The sequence below is a fragment of the Jaculus jaculus genome, chromosome 13 (genome assembly GCF_020740685.1).
Source record: "Jaculus jaculus isolate mJacJac1 chromosome 13, mJacJac1.mat.Y.cur, whole genome shotgun sequence".
NCBI lineage: Eukaryota > Metazoa > Chordata > Mammalia > Rodentia > Dipodidae > Jaculus > Jaculus jaculus.
In genome coordinates, this window is record NC_059114.1 from 47066531 (window position 1) to 47085107 (window position 18577).

Below are 18577 nucleotides of genomic sequence, written 5' to 3' on the forward strand. Positions count from 1 at the left end.
TAATTTTAACTTGTTTGAGGTTTTCTAGCTTAAAATCTTAAGTCTCAGCCAGGTGTGGTGATGCATGCCTTTAATCCCAACATTCGGGAGGCAGAGGTAGGAGGATTACCATGAGTTTTAGGCCACTCTGAGGCTCCATAGGGAATTCCAGGTCAGCCTGGGCTAGAGTGAAACCCTCCCTCGAGAAACCAAAACAAACAAAAAAAAAATTCTTAAATCTCTCATTCCAGTATCTCTAGCTAAGCATATTAGTCTATTACAAATTTAACCTTGATTAAACTCTCTGGGCCTGAGCAGCAGGATGCAGCCAGCCCTTATGCCAGTAGCTCAGTTCCAACAAAGTCCCCTGTAGTCTTTCTTTCCTCTTAGAAAGCTTATAAGCTAAGCCTCGAAATTTAATGCTGTCTGCACTTAGTATTTTTAAACTTTCATCTGAATAGTCCATAAAATTTGTCTTGGGCTGGAGAGATGGCTTAGTAGTTAAGCGCTTGCCTGTGAAGCCTAAGAACCCCGGTTCGAGGCTCGGTTCCCCAGGTCCCACGTTAGCCAGATGCACAAGGGGGTGCATGTGTCTGGAGTTCGTTTGCAGTGGCTGGAAGCCCTGGCGCGCCCATTCTCTCCCTCTCCCTCTATCTGTCTTTCTCTCCATGTCTATTGCTCTCAAATAAATAAATAAAAAATGAACAAAAAAATATTAAAAAAAAAAAATTTGTCTTGCCACTCCAGAAGACACCTTCAGTTGTAAGCACCAAGTCCATGTTTATTTCTCCAAAACAAAGTTTCCAAAATATTAACATCCACATGGTCGGCTTTATCTCAGCTCATTAGACAGCTTTAGGTTCGCTGAGATAAACTTCCAGACCAGGTACAGTTATGGAGGAAGGGATATTTATGGAAGCTTACAGATCCAGGGGAAGTTCCATAATGGCAGAAAAAGCTGGCCTGCCTTCACAGGCCCAAGCAGAGAGAGAGAGAGGGAGGGAGGGAGGGAGGGAGAGGAGCACAAGCCTTTAGAAATACAAAAGCCGCAGATGCAGCTTGCTAGGCCCTGTTCAGAAATACAAAAGCCTCCGGCAAACCGAAGGTGAAGGGAAAGAGAAAGGGAATGAAGAGATGTTGACAAACAAGTACAAGTTATAGAAACAAAGTTTAGCGCATTAAATATGAAGACTGTCTTACAACTCATGAGGGTATGCTCACCCGCACATGTACACCGATTACCTCCTCCACCACGGCCTCTCACGGGGGTACTAACTAGTCTGTGGGGTTCCCAGAGCCGCACATTAGGTGCCAGATGCCGGGCTCCTCCCCGGGCAGGTAGATAGTGCTGTGGAAGGACCAGGCCTGCTGGTTCCTCCCAAGGGGTTGAGGAGGAAGATGAGCGTAGGACGAGTCAGAAACCTCTCCTAGCCACTGGAGAAAAACCACACTGAGTTGGGAGTCTTTTCCGAAGCAGGAACTCACAAAAAACTTGCTTTATTTCTATGAGCCTATATAATGTTGGGGACAAAGGTGGGGATTTTAGAAAGGGGGGGGGAGGGGGAGGTAAGGGCCAATAGTAAACTGTAACTATTGAAATGGTAATTACAATTGCCACAGGGAGGTGGCAGGCCAGAAGCCGTTAGGTGTCTTGCTGAGTCCTAGCTGGCCAGAGACAGGTCGGCAAACTTTAGTTAGGCTCAGGAAGTTCTACTAGGTTCATGCCTGGGCCTTTCAGAACCAACACACAGCCAAATGATAAACTCTTCTCCAAGAGACAGGTCCACATTACTTACTGGAGTCCAACCTTTACTAGACTGAAAGGAGAGAGACCAAGAAATTCTTTCCTAGCCATGCTCCTTGCTTTTCAACAACAGAATGTCTTATAGCAGTGAAATCTTCTTTTATTTTATGCCTCAAATGCTTCAGAGCTGACAATCTTTCCTTCTGAAAACTGGTTTCTTTTTCAAGGTAGTGAAGGTCTCTTGTCAGTCTTGCTTGGTCAGCTTTACAGCATTCATACATCATTATTTTCAAGACGTCGTTTAACAACTGAATGACTGTTAAGAGGTCAATTTTTCAGCCTCATAAACATTTCCAATCTGCAACTGACACATTTGTTTCTCAATGTGGTCTAGTAGGAGCCTTGGAATATTAATAACAATGCCAGTTCCATCTAAAGCATATTGGTTAACAAGACTAAGGACTGAACTAACAACTTCTCTCTCCTTTTCCAAAAGCGTGAGTGTTCCATTCACTAAAGTCCACAAGGATGAACCTTTTGGAATTTCCTCTTGTTTTTAACTTTGGTCATCACAAGATTCCATTTTGTAAGTTGGATGTTGCAGTCCCACACATTCTGATCTCAAATTTGTACTTGCTTAACCAATAGTTTTTAGAGTTAGTCTTAGTATATTTTATTGCAACATATCTTGCAAAATGATACATCGGATGAATACATTTAGGACCTCCAGGAGAAAGAAATAATGGATCAAAAACTTGAGGAAAGCTACTTCCCCACTCAGCACGCCGAGGTGCTGGAAGGACAGGAGCTGACCGCCCGCGATGGCCGTCGAGCCAGTGCATCCGGAGAAGCTGCTTCACGAAGGCGGTGACCCAGGCCGGGCTGCCTGGGCCCTCCTCCCCGCAGGGCGGCCGCGGCGGACAGAAGCCAGACCGGCGCCCGGGACCACCGACGAGCGTCGAGCAACCTCTCCTTCCAGCCGCCTGCTGCGTGCTCGCCGGGCCCTTCCGCCGGGGAAGCCGCCACAGACTGAGCGTCTCGTGCCGCCGGTATTGCGCTGTGCCAAGAATTTTATTTTTAAAGAACATTTTATTATCATTATTTATAAATATTTATTTAGGGCTGGAGAGATGGCTTAGCGGTTAAGCGCTTGCCTGTGAAGCCTAAGGACCCCGGTTCAAGGCTCGATTCCCCAGGACCCACGTTAGCCAGATGTACAAGGGGGCGCACGCGTCTGGAGTTTGTTTGCAGTGGCTGAAGGCCCTGGCGCGCCCATTCTCTCTCTCTCTCTGCCTCTTTCTCTCTTTTAAATAAATAAATATTTTCTAAATTTATTTATTTATTTATTTATTTATTTATTTATTTATTTATTTGAGAGCAACAGACAGAGAGAGAAAGAGGCAGAGAGAGAAAGAGAGAGAGAGAATGGGCACTTTAGGGCCTCTAAACACTGTAAACGAACTCCAATGCACTCGCCCCCTTATGCATCTGGCTTACCTGGGTCCTGGAGAGTCAGACTGGGATCCTTTGACTTTGCAGGCAAACACCTTAACCGCTAAGCCATCTCTCCAGCCCCCTCCAAATATTTTATTGTTATTTATTTGCAAGCACAGAGAGAGAGAGAGAGAGAGAGAGAGAGGGAGGGAGGGAGGGAGGGATAGGAAGACAGAGAAAATGAACACACCAGGGCCTCTTGTTCCTGCAAATGAACTCCAGATGCATGTACCACTTTGTGCATCTCTGGCTTTGCGTGGTTACTGGGGACTTGAACTCAGGCTGTCAGGCTTTTAAGCAAGCTCCTTTAACCGGGTTTGGACAGACGGCTCAGCAGTTAAGGCACTTGCCTACGCAGCCTAAGGACCCATGTTTAACTCTCCAGATCCCACTTAAGACAGATGCACTAAGGAGAGGCAAGCGCACGGTTGCACATGCACACTAGGTGGTGCAAGCATCTGGAGTTTGCAGTGGCTGAAGTCCTGGCACACCAATTCTCTCTGTCCCTCTGTCTCTCTAAAAAAATAAAATAAAATATTTTATTTATGAATTGTATATTTTAGATGAATAAAGCCCCTCCAGCTTTATGTGGGTGCCTGGGGAATTGAATCCCAAATCAGCAGGCTTTGCAAGCAACTGCCATTAATTCTAACCCATCTTCCCAACTCTTGGTTATTTGCACTTTTAAGGTTAAGAAAGGATTGTGTTAATGGGTTCCCTGTCTTCTCAGAGCTTCCTCTCCACTCTATGGGAAAAGATCAAACATTTGGGTGAGCAGCACCAGGGACTGGAAGAGTGACAAACATTCCTATCCTTCTATTTCCTGACTCTGCTGAGTCAACGTTTGTGGTGTACCAGCTGTGTGAAGGCATGTGGGACCTAAAGTGCTCCAATGCTTAAATTATTATGACAATGAACTCTACCTAAATAAACACAGCTCTTCAGATGCAAGGCAATATAAGCCAAAGTATAATTGAAAGGGGGCTGGGGATATGGCTTAGAGGTTAAAGCACCTGCCTGTAAAGCCAAAGGCCCCTGGTTGATTCCCTAGGACCCACGTAAGCCAAATGCACAAGGTGGTATATGTGCCTGGAATTCATTTGCAGTGGTGCACCCATTCTTTCTCTCCATCTGCCTTTTTCTCTTGAGGCCAGGCACAGTGGTGCATGCACTTTTAATACCAGCACTTGGGAAGCAGAGGTAGGAGGAGCACCATGAGTTCAAAGCCACCCTGAGACTACATAGTAAACTCCAGGTCAGCCTGAGCTAGAGTGTGACCATACCTTGAAAAACCAAAAAGAAAAAAAATGTTGAAAGGCAGCCCAGGATTCTGGCTCTGTCTAGGGCACATAGGGGATGACGTCAGCCATAGCAATTGGGAGATGCTCAAATCCCAGGACTTGGCTTCCTCCACACATGTCTCCAATCCCCTCTTCATTTGGTTGCTAGACTCAATGTGTTAGTCTATTTTAATACCCCTCATTTTCTCATCATCCCCCTCACTCCCACCAAGTTCAAATTGGCCTTCTAATACTGAAACCATTTGCCGGAAATTCATTAAACTGAACACATGGGAAATTACAGAGGAGATTTCACTTGTCACTTAGGCTCAAATATAGAAAGTAATTTTAAAAGGACAGTGCTGGGAAGCTATTTTTACCTTGCTTGTTTATGCTGAGTCTTCTTATCTTGTTGTCTCTTATTCTCTTCCTGGCTATTCCTTTTTTTCCAGGTTTCTTCTTTAAAGTAAATGTTGGCCTTAAAATCCTTGCCCCATGCCAGGTATGGTGGCGCACACCTTTAATCCCAGCACTCTGGAGGCAGATGTAGGAGGATCACCTTGAGTTCAAGGCCAACCCTGGGACTCCATAGTGAATTCCAGGTCAGCCTGGGCTAGAGTGAGACCTTACCTTGAAAAACAAAAACAAAACAAAACAAAAAGCAGGGCTAGAGAAATGATTTAGCGGTTAAGCGCTTGCCTGTGAAGCTTAAAGACTCCGGTTCGAGGCTCGATTCCCCAGGACCCACGTTAGCCAGATACACAAGGGGGCACACGCATCTGGAGTTTGCTTGCAGTGGCTGGAGGCCCTGGCACACCCATTTTCTCTCTCTCTATCTGCCTCTTTCTCTCTCAGTCTGTCACTCTCAAATAAATAAATAAAAATTAAAAAAAAAAAACCCAAGAGTTCTATGGTTACAGGTATGTGTGGTTCACCATGGCTAGCTAAAAATAAAAAAATTAAGCAGCAGCTGGGAAGATGGCTCAGCAGTTAAAGGTGCTTGCTTGCAAAGCCTGACAGCCTGGTTTCAATTCCTCACTACCCACATAAAGCCAGATGCACATGTATGTGGAGTTCATTTGCAATGGCAGGAGGCCCTGGTGTACCCATTCTGTCTCTCTTTCTGCTTGTGAATATAAATAAAAAATAAAAATTAAAAAGAAAACTAAGCAAGCTATGGTGGCTCACACACATAATCCTAGCATTTGAAAGGCTGAGACAGAAGGATCAGTACAAGTTTGAGAACAACCTGGGCTACAGAGTCACCGTGGGCTAGAGTTGAGACCCTGCCAAAAAAAAAAAATAATAATAATAATAAATTAAAAATAATGGATTCCAAACATGCCCAAACATGTCCCTTTCACGTGCTTTTGCCCCAAGTAGTCAGAGACAACTGTAACTGCTTCTTGCCTAGCCAATCATGTCAGAAGATTACCCAACCCGCCTGGGAATTCCCTAGTTGTGCTTAAAAGGAGCCTGCGTGCTCCTCTTGGGGTCACCATTTTGTATGCTGGCTGATTCGGTAGAATAAATGCTCTTTGTTTTTACATATATATATTGGAGTCAGGTGTGGTGGCACACGCCTTTAATCCCAGCACTTGGGAGACAGAGGCAGGAGGATCACCATGAGTTTTGAGGCCACCCTGAGAGTACATAGTGACTTCCAGGTCAGCCTGGGCTAGAGTGAAACCTTATCTCAAAAAACCAAATAAATAGGCGAATAAAAATAAAAATAAAAATATTGGGCTGGGGAGATGGCACAGTGATTAAAGGTGCTTGTTTGTAAAGCGTGCTGGCCCAGGTTCAATTTGCCAGTACCTAGATCCATAAAGTAACACATACCTCTGAAGGTGGTTTGCAGTGACAACAGACCCTGGTGCACCCATGCTTACTCTCTTTCTGTGCTGGCAAATACATAGTTAATAAAGTTAAAGTAAATTAAACCAGGCTTGGTGGTGCATACCTTTAATCCCAGCACTCAGGAACCTGAGGTAGGAGGACTGCTAGGAGTTCAAGGCCAGCCTGAGGCTACAGAGTGTGTTCCAGGTTGTGGTGGTTTGGCTCAGGTGTCCCCCATAAACTTAGGTGTATGGAATGCTAGATCCCCAGCTAATGGAGATTTGGGAATTAACGCCTTCTGGAGGCAGAGTATTGTTGGAGGCGGGCTTATGGGTGTTGTAGCCAGTTTCCCCTTGCCAACGTTTGGCACACATTCCTGTTGTTGTCCACCTGACGCTGGCCAAAGGGTGATGTCCACCCTTTGCTCATGCCATTGTTTTCCCTGCCATCGTGGAGCTTCCCCTTGAGTCCGCAGTAAGCCAAAATACCCGACACCCCCACCCCAAGCTGGTCTTGGTTGGGTGATTTCTGCCAGAAATGTGAACCTGACTGCAACACAAGTCGTAACCAAGGCTAGAGTGAGACCTTGCCTCAAAAAAATAAAGAACTAAAGCTGTGAGTGTTGGCGCATGCCTTTAATTCCAGCACTCTGGAGGTAGAGGGGAGGATTGCCTTGAGTTCAAGGCCACCCTGAGACTACGCAGTGAATTCCAGGTCAGCCTGGGCTAGAGTGAGACCTTGCCTCAAAAAAATAAAGAACTGGGCTGGAGAGATGGCTTAGCGGTTAAGCGCTTGCCTGTGAAGCCGAAAGACCCCGGTTCGAGGCTCGGTTCCCCAGGACCCACGTTAGCCAGATGCACAAGGGGGCGCACGCGTCTGGAGTTCATTTGCAGAGGCTGGAAGCCCTGGCACGCCCATTCTCTCTCTCTCCCTCCCTCTATCTGTCTTTCTCTCTGTGTCTGTCGCTGTCAAATAAATAAATCAATAAATAATTTAAAAAAATAAAGAAAGAACTAAAGCTGTGAGTGTTGGCGCATGCCTTTAATCCCAGCACTCTGGAGGTAGAGGGGAGGATTGCCTTGAGTTCAAGGCCACCCTGAGACTACGCAGTGAATTCCATTCCAGGTCAGCCTCGGCTAGAGTGAGACCCTACCTCGAAAAACAAACAGCCAGCCCGCTCTGGCCGCTGCGGTGGGCCGGTGGGGCGGAGGGCGGCGCGCGGGCAGCGGGGCCTCGGTCCTCGCCCTGGTGGCCTTTGCCCGCCTGCCAGCCGGAGCCCCTGGCCTGCCCCTCGGGGTGGCGCGGCGGGGCGGGCGCCGCGATCGCTGGCTGCGGGAGAGCGGCGCATCCCGCTGCGGGCTCGGTGGCGGCGGCGGAGGCGGAGGCGGAGGCGGAGGCGGCCTGGCCTGTTGGCTCTCGTGGCCTCTGCTGCAACGTGCGCAGGCGGTGGCGCGAGCCGGCCACAGAGGTGGCAGCGCGGCGGACGGCCTCGGTAACGCTGGTAAACAGCCCCGCGAGGGAATCCGCGGAGGCTGGCCAGTCGGCGAGGCGAGGAAGGCGCTTTGGGAGAAGCTGACGTGATTGGGTGTCTGGCTGGAAAAGCTGGTCAAGGAACACAAGTGCCTGTGTCAGAACCTTGTTCAGAAGTCTTGGGATATGGAAAGAAAATTGACAAACCCATCAGAAAAGGCCTTTTTTGACTACTACGTATCATTGCAAAAGACTTTGATGCCTTGGGTGAACGCATCCAAAAAGCGCCATGGAACACGCGCTCTTGAGGAACAGGAGAAGCGAGAAAGGGCGGAGCGAGTGCAAAAAACAAGGGAAGAAAAGGAACGAAGACAGCAAGATCCGACTGAATGTGGTGGAACCAGCGATCAGGCTGAGTTGGACCCTGGAACGCTTATTGCTAATCTTTTCCAGCCAATAGCAGCTGTACTCATTGAGAATGGAAAAACACGCGAATGAGGAAACAGAAGCAAACTGTGGAGAAAGATAGTGATAACTGTCTCCTAAGACATGAAGTGGAGCCTGGGCAATAGAAACACCAACAGGCTAGCGACAGTAGCCACAAAGATGCTGAATTTGACATTGTAGACAATTACAAAGACGCATTAACACAGCAGGTGTAGGATGAAGACGAGACAGACCAGCGATCACCAGAATCAGATAACTGTAAAAGAAAACTAAGAAACTGAGAATGAAAAGGAGCCATCGGGTGGAAGCAGTTAATACAGATGCGTCTGTTGGAAGAGCCCAGCTCCACCCCGCCCCCGCCTGGTGCTGGACTCCCAAAGTCTCTGCACGTCCAGAACTGGAGCCTCTGGGTGAAACAGGACGTCGCGACGTCTCTGGGCAGCCGCTGCCTCCCCTGGCTGTGCGACAGAGACCCAACGGAGATGCTCAAGATGGGGTCTCTAACGTTTTGATTGTCAGCAAGGTGAACTGAGACCTTCTTTCCCAAAACAGAAAAACCCTCAACAGGGATGATGAGGGCAGGATAATCAATGATTTCAGGGAGGAGAAAATAGCTAAGAACCTGGGCTCATAAATGACTTCTCCATGGTTAAAACAGAAAGGGAACAAAATGACTGGTAGGCGGGAAGAACATTTGGGTCACGTTAACAGACGTAGTGTTGATTCTTTGGTTTACACATCCCCACTCATGGGCATATTCCTCGACAAAACCCTCCAACAAAATAGAGGCACTGGACTCTGTGTACTTTACCAGTTAAAAGTCTGTTGTCCTCTATATATAAGACATTTTTTTTAAATTTATTTTTACTTTTTATTTATTTATTTGAGAGTGACAGACAGAGAGAGAAAGCGGCAGATAGAGAGAGTGGATGCTCCAGGGCCTCCAGCCACTGCAAACGAACTCCAGACGCGGGCGTCCCCTTGTGCATCTGGCTAACGTGGGTCCTGGGGAATCGAGCCTCAAACCGGGGTCCTTAGGCTTCACAGGCAAGTGCTTAACCACTAAGCCATCTCTCCAGCCCCAAGACATTTTTTTTTTTTTTTTTTTTTGGTTTTTCGAGGCAGGGTCTCACTCTGGCTCAGGCTGACCTGGAATTCACTATGTAGTCTCAGGGTGGCCTCGAACTCATGGCGATCCTCTTACCTCTGCCTCCCGAGTGCTGGGATTAAAGGCGTGCGCCACCACGCCCGGCCCAAGACATTTTTTTTATAAGATACATGTACATAGGAGGGAAACTCCTGGGAATTTTTAACCTAAAATTGTAGCTATTTTTATATTCTTCCAGAACTTTTAAGTTTACTGTTTTATTGATTGTGCACTTTCTACAGATGCTTTATTTAAACTGTCTGGAATATAGAGTTGATTTACTTGACAGACATGAATTGTACAAGCAGGATATGTTAAACGGCTTGAAGTATGTTTTGTGATAGCATTATTTTTAAAATGTACACCCTATTTTGACCTGATTTTAAAATAACAGCACCTATTTAAAATAGCAAGTTGTGAGCCGGACATGGTGGCACATGCCTTTAATCCCAGCACTCGGGAGGCAGAGGTAGGAGGATCGCTGTGAATTCAAGGCCACCCTGAGACTACATAGTGAATTCTAGGTCAGCCTGGGCTAGAGTGAGACCCTACCTCGAAAAACCAAAAAAAAAAAAAAAAAAAAAAAGCAAGTTGCCAGATCATTACTGTACATGTTCTGTTCATTGATAGCAGTATGTGAGTGTGGTTGAATTTTGTCATTATAGTTTGTTTTCTTTGGTGGTGATCTCAAGAAATGAAAGAGACATGACACTTTATTTTTTTTTAAATATGTTTAAAACAGTAACAATGTTCTTTGAGGCATCATTAAAAGTTCTAATTAGCCCATATTTTAAAGATTGGACACTTTCAGAGGTCATGGTGCTTTGTCACTCCTTTGTTCTGTTAGAAGCCACAGTGACTGCTGGGTTATTCTGGTTCCTTCATGCTTTGAAGTTTAATGCAGAAAGACTAAAAGGGCTATTATAGGTCCAGAGATTTCAATTTTAAAAGTAGCTTGCTTACTAAGGCAGTAAGAACCAAAAATTAGCATAAATACTTTCATACATAATTCCACAATGATTTATCAAATTATAGACTTGTTTTGCACTTGAGTGGCTTCCATGAATTTCTGTTTATCTGTAATTTAGAAGAACTTTTAGACTGGAGAGGTAGTCAGCAGCCAAAGGCACTTGCTACTGACAAACTCATAGTTTTGGAGTAATGGTTTCATAATATTACATTCAGCTGAAAGTATACCTTTAAATCAGGTGAAGACAATACAAACAAAACAACTTCCCTGTCACTCTGTTAAGTCTGGCACATTTGGTTCCTTCCATTGACAACCGACACACATTGGTTTCTGGAAATAGGAACATCTATGCCAGGTAAATAAGTTTACATAATTTAAAAAGTTTAGAGCAACATATTTTGTTCTCATTTTTTTAAACTCCTTGGACTTAGGTGAGGACACATTTTATGCTCACGTGGGAAAGTTTCTTCAAGTTGTATCTGGGACTTACCTAAGCACATTGAATTAATAGCATTTTACCCTGTACTTAAGAATCATAGCCACAATTTAGTAGTAGGTGGCTTAAATGTGAGGAAAGAATCACAAGAAGATAGGATGCAAGTTTTGAACTGGATTCTAGAGAAAAAAAAATTGCTCATGTTTTTTGCTTTCTTTTATAACATGTACATCCAGTTTTAAAATTTAAAACTAAACTCATATTTTTGCTATATTTTTACATTCATCTGGTGTGAGAGTAAGGATGCTTTTGAAATTCTTATTTCTTGCCAGTGTTTACTGTAATTACTAGTTCTGATAAGATAGTTTTGAAATTCACAGGCAAGTGCCTTAACCACTAAGCCATCCCTCCAGCCACCTCACACTTTTATTTAAAATATTTTAATTTTTATTTATTTATTTGAGGATGACAGACAGAGAAAAATAAGCAATTAGAGAGAGAGAGAGAACGGGTGTGCCAGGGCATCCAGCCACTGCAAACGAACTCCAGATGTGTGTGCTCCCTTGTGCATCTGGCTAATATGGGTCCTGGGGAAATCGAGCCTCGAACCAGGGTCTCGCTCTCTCCTTCCTTCCTTCTTTTCTTGTGGGGAGTGTTTTTTCAAGACAGGGTCTCACTGTAGCCCAGGCTGACCTGGAAGTCACTTTGTAGCTTCAGACTGGCCTCAAACTCACTATGATCCTCCTACCCCAGCCGCCTGAGTGCGGGGATTCAAGGCGTGCGCCACCATGCTTAGCAGTGCCCTGCTTTTACGTGGGTATAGGTGATCAGAGCAGGCTCTAAACTTGTGCCCTCACATCTGCATAGCCAGTACTTTATCGACAAGCATCTCTCCAGCCCATCCCTCTTAAATCTGACTAGATTTAACATAAACAACTAAAGTTTGAGCTGGGCATGGTGGTGCACGCTTCTAATCCCAGCTCCTACTTGGGGTGGGGTGGGGGTGCAGAGGTAGGAGGATCGCCATGAGTTGGAGGCCAGCCTGAGACTACATAGTGAGTTCCAGGTCAGCCTGGGGTAGAGAGAGACCCTACATCAAAAAACCAAGTTAAAAGAAAGAAAGAGAGAGAGAGAGAGAGAGAGAGAGAGAGAGAGAGAAAGAAAACAGCCTTAATCCCCCAACTGGAAAGAAGGTTTCTCAAGTTGTGTTCACTGATAAATTGCTTACTGTAAATTGTGTTATGCATGCTATTTGTGACAATCAGATCACTCTCTTCTTGGGAAAGAGAAAGGCAATCAAAACACAAGGTCATAGGGAAAAGGCTGAAATGGGATATAACAAAGGACTTCCTCACTTTGAGAGGTAGAATGTGAATAGATGCTCAAGAGTTGCAGACTATCAAATATCCCTTTTTTTTTTCTTTCCTTTCCTGCCCTCCCCAGTGCTCCCTTCCATCTTTTTCTTTCTTCCTTCCTTCCTTTCTTTCTTTCTTTCTTTTTTTTTTTTTTTTTTTTGAGATAGGGTCTCACTCTATCCCAGGCTGACCTGGAATTCACTATGGAGTCTCAGGGTGGCCTCAAACTCACGGTGATCCTCCTACCTCTGCCTCCTGAGTGCTGGGATTAAAATCATGTGCCACTACGCCCAGCATTTTTAATTTCTTTTTAAAAAATTTTTTAAAAAGATTTACTTTTTATTTTATTTTATTTATTTGATAGTGACAGAGAAAGAGAGAGAATGGGCACACCAGGGCCTCCAGCCACTGCAAACGATCTCCAGATGCATGGGCCATGTTGTGCACTGGCTTACATGGGTATTGGGGAATTGAGCCTTGAACCAGGGTTCTTAGGCTTCACAGGCAAGAGCTTAAGTGTTAAGCCATCTCTTCACCCCGGCCCTCCATCCTTTTCTTTTAAAAAATATTTTATTTGTTTGAGAGAGAAAGAGGTAGATAGAGAGAGAGAGAGAGTGGGCACTCCAGGATCTCTAGCTATTGCAAATGAACTCAAGAAGCATTCATCACCATGGGCAACTGGCTTGCGTGGGTTCTAGGGATTGAACCTAAGTCCTTAAGCTTTGCAAACAAGCACCTTAACACTAAGCCATCTCTCCAACCCTGTGTCTAAATTAAATCAAAGAATTGAATAAAGTAAGAGTGAGAAGGATAATTATTAAATTATTATATTTATTGAGGGAAGTACAAAACCAAAGAAAGACACACATGTGACTTGAAAGTCCATGTGGGGGGGCCAGGAAAAACCCTGGAGAGGAAAGAAAGTTGAAAGAGCTCCTGCCATGTGGGGAGCTGGAGGAGGTAAAGAGCCCACGTTAGCTGGGTGTGGTGGCGCACGCCTTTAATCCCAGCACTAGGGAGGCAGAGGTAGGAGGATCGCTGTGAGTTCAAGGCCACCCTGAGACTACATAGTGAATTCCAGGTCAGCCTGAGCCAGAGTGAGACCCTACCTCGAAAAAAAAAAAAAAAAAAAAAAAGAGCCCACGTGGAGAGTCAGGGATAGGGGGTCTCCCCTTGCTCAGCCCTGCTGGGCCCGGGGCCAAGCTGAGGGAAACTCACCTGCAGCTGGCGGCTCAGGAGAAGCCAGGAAGCACAGAGAGAGCTTGCACACCCTTTGTAAATATATTTATAATCTTATGATGGTGGGCCCTACCTTCCAGCTCAGGTGAGCCAGAGGGATAGCTGATTGGTCAGGGCTGGGGGCTGTCTCAGGAATAGGCCAGCCATGACATCCAGTTCCAGGGGTTGAACTTGACCAACCACAAGGTTTTTTGTTTTTTGTTTTTAAACATTCAAGAGCCCATTCACCGTAACTGCCTAAAAGAACTACCTGGCCCACTCTCACATGAGTACTGAGGAATCAAACCTGGGTCCATAGGCTTCACAGGCAAGCAGCTTAGCTGCTAAGCTTTCTTTCCAGCCCTTCTTTTCATTTTTCTAAGTAGTGTTTCATTCCTGCCTTGGCTGAAGTGCATCTTAACTGCTGAGCCATCTCTATCCCCTTTCCTTCTTTCTTTCTTTCTTTTTCTTTTTTCCTTTTTTCCTGTTTTGTTTTTCAAGGTAGGGTCTCACTGTACTCCAGGCAGTCCTGGAATTCACTATGTAGTCTCAGGCTGGCTTCAAACTCATGGCCATCCTCCTATAATTGCCTCCCAAGTGCTGGGATTAAACAGGTGTGCCACCACACCTGGCAGCCCTTCCTTTTCTTTCTAAGTTTAAAAACATTTTTAAATTTTTCCTTATTTGAGAAATAGGAGGGGAGGGGGAGAGAAAGTGGGCATGCCAGAGCCTCCAGCCACTGCAAATGAACTCCAGATGCACGTACCTTGCACATCTGGCTTATGTGGGTTCTGGGGAATCGAACTTGGGTCCTTTGGCTTTGTAGGCAAGCGCCTTAACCACTAAGTCATTTCTCCAGCCCCAGCACTTCTTTTTCTTTTGAAAGTAGGCTTTACTCTGTAGCCCAGACTGGCTTAGAACTCACTGTGTAGCTCAAGCTGGCCTGGCACTAGAGATAATCCTCCTGTCTCGGCCTCCTGAGTGTTGGGGTTACAGGTGTGAGCCATCATGGCTGGCTTCAGAATCTCCTTTTCTGCACATATGGGTCTGTGGCTGGGCCAGAACAGGCCTACTTAGAGGATGTGAGTGAAGTTTGGTTTTTCCAAATTTTGAGGTAGGGTGTCTCTAGTCCAGGCTGACTCGGAGAATTCACTGTATAGTCTCAGGGTGGCCTCAAATTCATGGCAATCCTTCTATCTCTGCCTTCGGAGTGCTGGGGCTAAAGGGGTGCGCCACTCCGCAGGCTCCTCTGCCTTTTCTAAACGAGGCCAAATGCTTCCATAAAGCTTATTGTTCACAAAGAAAAGGAAAATGGCAGCTGCTACGTCAGGCACTTAATAAGCACACTAAATTAAGAAGTGGCAGATTTGGTTTACCTGATTGCTCCTCTTTGTTACAGAAGAAGTCTCTTCAATCAGAGGTTTCTTGAGGCTGGAAAATAATCCGGAGCTCCAGCTGCGGAAATTGGCAGAGGAAACACTCCTAACCGCTCCTCAGGCAGCACCAGGATTTCAGGATTCCCTTCCTACCCCGCCTCCACCCCTAGGAAAGTTCCAGTTTCTTTTTGTCCTATAAGTTATTTACAAAGGGTTGGTTTTTTGTTTGTTTGTTTTTGGTTTTAGTCTTTTGAGGTAGGGTCTTGATCTAGCACAGGCTGACCTGGAATTCTACGTAGTCTCTCAGTGTGGCCTCGAACTCTCTGCGATCCTCCTACCTCTGTCTCTGAGTGCTGGGCTTAAAGGCATGCACCACCATGCCCGGCAAAAGGGGGTTTTTAGTTACACTTTTATCCCCTCACCACCATTTTCTTTCTTTCCCCTTCCTTTTCCTCATTCTCGTTTTCCTTGGAGCATCTCTTATGCCTCCTCCTTTCTGTTTCCTTCTCTTCCTCCCAATTTTCATTTCAGCTACTGGATCTCATCACACACCCCAGGAGGATTTCTATTCCAAGAACTTTTAGCACTCCTTCTTGAGCTAAAGTATTAATTCTATTTTGATCCCAAAGGCAACACTCTGTGTTTATATATGGCACACTTTCACAATGGCAGTCGTGTGTATTGGTGAAAGACTTTTGGGTTTGGGCTTTTGGAAACTTAATAAACTAATGTGAATTTGAAGTGTTCACAAGAGGCTAGAATGTTGGAACTTGCATTTCCCAGACTTCTTAGACCTTTTCATTTCTTCTTCTTCTTTTTTTTTTAATAATTTTTTTTCTCGTTTTTTTGAGGTAGGGTTATGCTGTAGCTCAGGCTCACCTGAAATTCACTGTGTCATCTCAGGGTGACTTCGAACTCATAACGATCCTCCTACCTCTACCTCCCAGAGTGCTGGGATTAAAGGTGCGCACTTTATTACATAGCCCCATCTGGCCTCCAACTCAGGAATCACATGTCTTTGCTTGTACCACTGCACTTTATTAGATTTTTCTTAAGTGTTCTAACATCCAATCCTTTAAAATATATGTGTGTGTCTGTTTATTCATGTGTGTGTATGTATGGGCATGCATGTCCCATGCCATGTATGTGGAGGTCAGAAAAGGTGTCTGTGGAACGTTGTCTGTGCTTACTGAACATAAGTTTGGCCCACAAACAGCCTTACATGGGTGCCTGGAGAGTTGATCCCCAAGCAGCAGGCTTTGCAAACAAGCTTACATTCCAGTGGAGGGACCAGGGCTGGGGGTGTAGCTCAGTGGAAGTGCTTGACTCCCATCCATAAGATCCTGGGTTTGATCCTTAGTTCTACAAAGAAAGAAAAAGAATAGACCTCTAGCCGGTGCTGGGAGAAGTTTGGTTTTTCCAAATTTCTTTGGTTTTTCCAAATCTCCCAGCACTCGGGAGGCAGAGGTAGGAGGATCGCCATGAGTTCAAGGCCACCCTGAGACTCCACAGTGAATTCAAGGTCAGCCTGGGCTACAGTAAGACCCTACCTTGCAAAACCAAAAAAAAAAAAAAAAAAAAAAAATAGACCTCTAGTGGAGGGAGACAGAAATCACAACATAAATATGTAAAATATATTTTATTATGGTGTTATAAGAGCTAAGAATAAAAATAAGGCAGAGAAGGCTGGAGAGATGGCTTAGCGGTTAAGCACTTGCCTGTGAAGCCTAAGGACTCCGGTTCGAGGCTCAGTTCCCCAGGTCCCACGTTAGCCAGATGCACAAGGGGGCGCACGCGTCTGGAGTTCATTTGCAGTGGCTGGAAGCCCTGGCACGCCCATTCTCTCTCTCCCTCTATCTGTCTTTCTCCCTGTGTCTGTCGCTCTCAAATAAATAAATAAAATATGAACAAAAAATATTAAAAAAAAATAATAAGGCAGAGAAAGCGGGCGTGGCAATGCATGCCTTTAGTCCCAGCACTTGGGAGGCAGAGGTAGGAGGATTGCCATGAGATCGAGACCGTCCTGAGACCAAATATTGAATGCCAGGTCAGCCTGGGCTAGAGTGAGACCCACCTCAATTAAAGAAAGAAAGAAAGAAGAAACTAAACAAGACAAGGTAACATTTGAACAAAGACCTGAAGGACACAAGGGAGGATTATGCAAACATTTAGGGGATGGCTGTGTGGGTGTGATGGAGTTTGAAAAGTGGAAAAAAGCAAATTCAAAGGGCCTGAGCCAGTAGTGAGACAGCTGCGAAGGAGGCAGGGTAGTAAAAGATGAAGTTAGACTGAGAGGGGAGAGAGTGCAGATGCCAGATTTTTTAAAAAACGAGGTGATATAATGCAAATTAATTCTGTAATATAATAATAAAGCCATATGTCAGGTCTGCCATGTTGTTGCAAAACAAATTATCCCCAAAACTTTAAGAATGTAAAATTGGGAGACTGAGCTAAGAGAATTATTGTGAGTTTGAGGCCAGTCTGGGCTGCAGAGTGAGTTCCAGGTCAACCTGGGCTAGAGTGAGACATTGTATCAAAAACCCAAATAGGGCTGGAGGGATGGCTTTGCAGTTAAGGCATTTGCCTGCTAAGCCAAAGGACCCAGGTTCAATTCACCAGGACCCACGTTAGCCAGATGCACAAGGGGGCCCATGTGTCTAGAGTTCATTTGCAGTGGCTGGAGGCCCTGGCATGCCCATTCTTTATCTCTCTCTACCCCCCTCTTTCTCTGTCAAATAAATAAAAATAATTTTTTTTTTGGTTTTTCGAGGTAGGCTCTTTGGTTTTTTAAAAAATATTTTATTTTGGGCTGGAGAGATGGCTTAGCGGTTAAGCGCTTGCCTGTGAAGCCTAGGGATCCCGGTTCGAGGCTTGATTCCCCAGGACCCACGTTAGCCAGATGCACAAGGGGGCACACCCGTCTAGAGTTCGTTGTCAGCGGCAGGAGGCCCTGGTGCGCCCATTCTCTCTCTATCTATCTGCCTCTTTCTCTCTCTGTCTGTCACTCTCAAATAAATAAACAAAAAAAATATTTTATTTTGCCGGGCATAGTGGCACACGCCTTTAATCCCAGCACTTGGGAGGCAGAGGTAGGAGGATCAGCATTGTGTTCGAGGCCACCCTGAGACTCCATAGTGAATTCCAGGTCAGCCTGGACTAGAGTGAATCCCTACCTCCAAAAACCAAAACCAACCAACTAAACAAACAAACAAAAAACCGCAAACAATAGCAACAACAACAACAACAAAATTAAACACAGGGCTAGAGAGATGGCTTAGTGGTTAAGGCACTTGCCTGCAAAGCCAAAGGACCCAGGTTTGATTCCCCAGGACCCACATAAGCACAACATGGTGCATGCATCTGGAGTTTGTTTGCAGTGGTTAAAGGCCCTAGCATGCCCATTCCCTCTCTCTTTCTCAAATAAATAAATAAATAAATAAATAAATAAATAAATAAATAAATAAATAAATAAATAAATAAAACATTATAGAAAAGTCAAGTGCAGTGGCTGGGGAGATGGCTGAGTGGTTGAAGACTGTACAGGAGTAAGGCTCCTCTTGCTCAGAGGCTACCTACCACAGCTGGTCTGCAGGAATGTCTTCAAATTAGCCATCTCTTCAACACCTATGTGGCCCTTCAAAGACCAGAGCTCATCACATTTCTGGGACAGTGCCTGGACACGAAGAGCACATAGACAGGCAGCTTCAGAAAGCCACCGAGGAGTGTGTGGGTCTGTGTCAATTTAGCACAAGCAAGCTTGTTTCTTCAAAGCCCTGCTTCATCTAGGTCTGGCCTCATTATTTCATTCATCCCATTAACTCA

At 45.3% G+C, this 18577-nt stretch overlaps 1 pseudogene; it reads left to right on the forward strand.

Annotated features, from left to right (window-relative positions):
- The first annotated feature begins 2544 nt into the window (after nucleotides 1-2544).
- Nucleotides 2545-14911, forward strand: LOC101599827 (annotated as a pseudogene).
- The last annotated feature ends 3666 nt before the right edge of the window (nucleotides 14912-18577 follow it).